Genomic DNA, 6258 nt, shown 5'->3' on the forward strand with positions numbered 1-6258 from the left:
AGAAGTTTGTTTGTTCATGGGGTACAGGGGAGCCGTCATGCACGGCCAACCACCACAACAACTCAGAACATACTCAGAGCTCCAATAGTCCTGTGTGTGTGTGTGTGGGGGGATGTAACTGAGTAAAAATATCATTCTGTACCCTTAAAAGCCAGGGGTCACCATGGTAACCACCTCACGCATGCTGTGTCTCATAGCTCTCATGATTTCAACTGACCAAGCTTCACACACGCATACACACACACACACACACACACACACACACACACACACACATATGTAAACATACATACTGACCAAACTTCACAAGTCATCAGGTCACACACACGCACACACACACATATGTAAACATACATACTGACCAAACCTGTTCTAAAGCCTCATCAGATCACACACACATACAGGCACACCCACATACACACACATACTGTATGTAAACACACACATACTAAGGACACACACACCCAGTAGAAGCAGAGAATTGTTGGATTCACACAGAGACACAGAAACCCTTTCTAGTATTGCCACCGTGAAAATCAACACACACACACACACACACGCCTACACACACACACATACACACACACACACACTCACACACACATACACACATAGATGCATACACACAGAAACCCTTCTTCACCGTGAGAATCAACACACACACAGAGACACATACAGTACATGCATGCACACACACGTACACACTCACATGCACACACACACATACACACACACACACACACAGAGACACATACAGTACATACATCACACACACACATACACACTTACACACATACACACACAGAGACACATACAGTACATACATGCACACACACATACACACTCACATAAATAAACACACACACAGACAGAGACTTGTGTTGATTCCCGTTCTCTCCTCAGTTACCGCTAAACTTGACTGAGAGAGGTACGTATTAATACTGTTCGAATGAAAATGTGATTTATTCCATGTTATTATGGACTTAAGACAGGAACATTTCTCCATTAGAGTGTAGTGGTGTATCTGTGCGGATTTATGTCCGTATATTCCAGTTGGGATGTAGTATTGAGGCACATTGTGTATGCCGCCATTTCATCCTCCTGTGTATTGCATAATTAAGTTGTTTTCTTTTGTGTTAGGCATTTTATGGATGAACGTGTGTGTGCCCTGCTCTCCTATGTTTCATTATACACCAGGTATGTGTAGATAGATAGATAGATAGATAGATAGATAGATAGATAGATAGATACTTTATTGATCCCCAGGGGAAATTCAAGGTCTCAGTAGCATACAGACAATACACACACATTCACTAACAGCAGGAAAAGTCATTAAAAGTATATAATATAAAAAACACAACTAAGCAATAAGGACAGTAGAAGATAAAGAATATACTAAATATACTAAAATACAAATTATACTAACTGACACTTAATCTAAATCAATTCTAAAAACAGTATCCACATAGTGGGTGATTAATCAATCAAGAGGCGCTTGCAATGACTGAGGCAGGGACTGAGCCTGTGATTCTCTGTGCATAAGGTAAGGTAAGGTAAGGTGCTCTGTGTGAGTGAGTGTCATGGTGATAGTGCAAATGAGTAAGTCCAACAGTGCAACAGTGCAATAATAAAGTCTATATATCTATATCTAAATATTTAACTATTTTAAGAAAAGGTATAAGTGTGGCCACAGTTCAGCTGTGGCATGGAGGGGGGGGGGGTTATGCATATGTGCTAATGTGCTAATATAGCACACAGACAGTGAGGCAGTAAGACAGTGGTAAAAATTGGCTAGTGGACAGACAGTATCCAAACATGGAGGGGGTGAAGAGGCAGACAGACTATGCAGAGAAGTCTATCTCTCCTCTTCCCTTAAGTGAGGCATTGAACAGTTCAATGGCCCTGGGGACAAATGACTTCCTCAGTCGGTCAGTTGTGCAAGGCAGTGAGCGAAGTCTCCAGCTGGGGACAAATGACTTCCTCAGTCTGTCTGTTGTGCAAGGCAGTGAGCGAAGTCTCCAGTTGGGGACAAATGACTTCCTCAGTCTGTCTGTTGTGCAAGGCAGTGAGCGAAGTCTCCAGCTGGGGACAAATGACTTCCTCAGTGTTCATAAGGTCCCATACTATCACTGGTTATCTGTATATTCGTTCAGTAAGTCAGTTACCGCTAAACTTGACTGAGAGAGGCATTTTATGGATGAACGTCTGTGTGCTCTGCTCCTCTAAGTGTCCTGTGTGTGTGTGTGTGTGTGAATAAACCTGTCAGTGGGCCTTGAGTGTCCTGTGTGTGTATGTGTGTGTGTGTGTGAATAAACTTGTCAGTGGGCCTTGAGTGCCCTGTGTCCAGCTTCACATTGTGCACCATACAACTCAGAGTAGTCGGGGAAGCGCAGGCCAGAGCTTCACCCGTTACACACACACACACACACACAAATACAAACACCTATACCTATACGCACACACACACAAACACACACAAATACAAAAACATATACCTATACGCACACACACACACACACACAAATACAAAAACATATACCTATACGCACACACACACACACACACACACATACAAAAACATATACCTATAGGCACACACACACACACACACATGCATAAACACACACACACAGACACACTCAAACACAGACACATCTGCACACACACACGAATACACACGCACACACACATGGAGACAGTGAGGCTGTGTGAGAGAGGGGAGGCTGAGGTTCTGTGCCAGATCTCACGAGTCTGACCTTTAACCTTTGACCCCCTGAGCCCTCACCCAGTCCTGACTCGGTCGGTTCTGACCCCGAGGATGACCTCAGAGTTCCATCCTCGCCAGATACTGACGCCTGCATACGGAGCAAGGCACTTCGGAGAACTTGTCAAAAGTCACGCTGTCAAACACTATTGCAACATGCATGTATCAATGTTGCTATGCCAACCAGGGGCCCTTATAGAACACTCTGGCTAATATTGTTTTTCCTTCCCCCTTTTCAGGTGTCAGCCAATCATGGTAAGGTCTGTTGAGGGGCAAATATATTGGAACAGAGTGTACTAACTAGTAAATATACTGGAACATAGTGTACTAACTAGCAAATATACTGGAACAGAGTGTGTACTAACTAGCAAATATACTGGAACAGAGTGTGTATTAACTAGCAAATATACTGGAACATAGTGTACTAACTAGCAAATATACTGGAACAGAGTGTGTACTAACTAGCAAATATACTGGAACAGAGTGTGTATTAACTAACAAATATACCGGAACAGAGTGTACTAACTAGCAAATATACTGGAACACTAACTAGCAAATATACTGGAACAGAGTGTGTACTAGTTAGCAAATATATGGCATGTTCATCAACAATGACACACACATATACACACACACCACACACACACACTCATAAACACATGCACATGCACACACCACACACACACACACACACTCATAAACACATGCACATACAAACACACACTCATAAACACACACAGACACATTTACACACAGTAATGCATATTGCTTCATTTTGTTTATTTTGGTTTCCATCCTAGCGGAAGAGAAGCAGGTTTAGATGAATGTGAGTGTGTGTCTGTAAGTGTGTATCGTTTATTATTATTCCAGACCATGAATGACTGGAATGTCTGTGTGTGTGTGTGTGTGTGTGTGTGCGTGCACATGCGCTTTCATACAGACACAATATTTCACCAAGAGCTGAAAATGGAACAGAAATAATTCAGAGACAGTTACAGACAGCACACACACTCTCTCTTACACACACACACACACACACTCTCTTACACACACACACACACACACACACACACACCTCTTACACACACACACACACACACTCTCTACACACACACACACACACACACTCTCACTCACACACACACACTCTCTCTACACACACACACACACACACTCTCTTACACACACACACACACACTCTCACACACACACACACACACACACACACACACACACACACACTCACACACACACACACACACACACACACAAACACACACATATACAGTACACACAGACACACAGACACACACACACACACCCTTATTTACGCATATGCACAACAGCACACTCAAAAACACAGTATTAGAGTTATAGGTTATCCATTTAGACCAGGGGTCTCAAACTCAAATGAGCTGGGGGCCAAGTCTGCCAACGTCATCTGTTTGGAGGACCGGCTATTTCTGAAAATGCAATGTTCTTTTTTTCAAATACCACACAAAACTGCAAACAGAAAGTGCAAGTGTTTTATCTAGTTTTAGACACCTGTGCTAGCAACCTTAGCTTATAAATAAAATAATGATAAAATAAATATTAATGCAAATTATAAAACAAATGAAAAGCATAAAAACAGGTATGTGTGTGTTTCACACCAAATAAAAATATTTTCCTCCAATCATTTTTTTAAACCTGGCAAACTATAGGCGTCAGGGTTAAGAAAGCAACACCATTGGATTTTTATATCAAAATTTCAAAAGGCCATGGCTTGAAAGTGGTCAGAGATAAAGTCCTACTGTAAATGTAAAAATCTTTGAGTAAAACAAAAGTTTATGAAGGGGGTAAATTTACCCATCTAATTTGCCACTGGATGGCAAGCACCTCAAATTATGCACCTTTAAATACTGGATGAACATATTTGAGCAGGTTTACTTTACTTTTTTCATATTACCCACATAACAAATTAACAGAAAAACACCTAAGATGTATACCAACACCTAAGATGTATATGGTTTCTAAACCACAAGGTCTACAATAAAGTATTGTGGTTAAATGAGTTCCTATCGCGGGTAATCTGAGTACCCAGAAGTTTGCATCATATTGCGGGTGACTTTGTAGTTTAGAGCCCTATTTCTACTAGCCCTGCTGTTCGTACCACGCCCATTACGGACACTATCATCAATGATTACCACTGCAACCTCCAAGCTATGTTGGGCAGAGGGTCGAAATAAGCATGGTATGCTTAGTGGACACCGTCATTACCGCAGACGCACCTCCATTCAGTAGACGATCGATCATAATCTCCAAAAGGATATTCTCCTTCAGATTTAGAATAGGTGAATAACATAGCCTACCTCAGTCTTTCAACATTTGGTGTAGGCCTATTTCTGCTTAATTTCTGCTTCAATTTCTGCAACACTATGGCCTGCATCGCTTCCGCGTCATTACAAATGCACGTCTTTGTGTTTCTCGCGTGTAATACAAGCATTTCCTGAAAACTTTGCGCAGCGATTTTGGGTTTGAAAGAAGCTCTGGATGTCTAGCACATAGTGGAGCAGAGTACAAATGAGATTTGTCACCGTACTTGGAACTATCGTCTATTTTAATTAGTATCGTTGTTTGTCACAATTAAAGTCTCAAGGGCCGGATTACATTATTATTTTGACATACGTCGCGGGCCGGAATTGGGCCGGACGCGGGCCGGGTGTTTGAGACCCCTGATTTAGACAGACAGCACTCTTCAGGGGTTTAGATAGCAAAGACCCCTGTAGCATAGCGCAAACACACACACACACACACACGCAAACACACACAAGCATCCAACTTTAACACAATACACACACACACACAAACACACACAAGCATACAACTTTAACACAATACACACACACACACAAACACACACAAGCATACAACTTTTAACACAATACACACACACAGACCGACATACACACACACAAACACACACAAGCATACAACTTTAACACAATACACACACACACACACACACACAAGCATACAACTTTAACACAATACACACACACACACAAACACACACAAGCATACAACTTTTAACACAATACACACACACAGACCGACATACACACACACACAAACACACACAAGCATACAACTTTAACACAATACACACACACACACACACACACACACACTCACTCACACACACACTGCAAACACACAGTGAAAAATCATTTTAAAGTTTTTATTTCCATATTGCAAATATAAGTCCACATTATTTTTTACAGGAAGCAGAAGAAAGAGGAATTTAGTCTGTTTAAAAATAGCAGTTTTGACATTTTTCTCTTCAACCTCTAACAGTATTTTGCACAGTCCTGTTTTGCTTCAGAAACGGAATTTTTAATGTCACGCCACAAGTTTTCAAAAGGGTTGAGGTCACAGGACAGGAACTGTGGAATGTAGTTTGTTCATTCTGAGCAGAAATACCTCTTCAGGTTGGTTGACTGATGGGTAGATGA

The sequence above is a fragment of the Alosa alosa genome, chromosome 17 (assembly GCF_017589495.1).
Source record: "Alosa alosa isolate M-15738 ecotype Scorff River chromosome 17, AALO_Geno_1.1, whole genome shotgun sequence".
Classification (NCBI taxonomy): domain Eukaryota; kingdom Metazoa; phylum Chordata; class Actinopteri; order Clupeiformes; family Clupeidae; genus Alosa; species Alosa alosa.